The sequence below is a fragment of the Sinocyclocheilus grahami genome, unplaced genomic scaffold, assembly GCF_001515645.1.
Source record: "Sinocyclocheilus grahami isolate Dianchi unplaced genomic scaffold, SAMN03320097.WGS_v1.1 scaffold1480.1, whole genome shotgun sequence".
Classification (NCBI taxonomy): Eukaryota; Metazoa; Chordata; class Actinopteri; order Cypriniformes; family Cyprinidae; genus Sinocyclocheilus; species Sinocyclocheilus grahami.
In genome coordinates this window covers 431-830 of record NW_015506659.1, presented here as the reverse complement: position 1 = coordinate 830, position 400 = coordinate 431, and positions in this window count along the sequence as shown.

Sequence of the window (400 nt, the reverse complement as noted above, 5' to 3'; positions counted from 1 at the left end):
CATGTCTCTGTCTTCTCCAAATAAAGCTTTGCATATGGATCCGCACGTCTCACGTCTCGTCAGCCCTGTTACAGAATACTCGGCCAAAGTCCCTTAGGAAAGCCGCTGGATCCTCGTGTGGCCAAGTACGGACCCAATCGACCGGCTGTTCGATTTACGACAGGGGACTTCACCTATTGAGGAATACGTCACTCAGTTCTGTGAGTTATCGTTTAGGGTACCTTTTGAGGAGGAAACATTAAAGGATATCTTTCGTTATGGACTGAATGAATCCATAAAATCATGGATGCCAGAGGGTAAATTTAATTGTAGTTTAAAGGACTTTATCGACTATGCTTTGCTGACTGCTGGGTCAGCGTTCACTGTGGGTATCGCGGAGGAACGCGACCCCGCACTCACT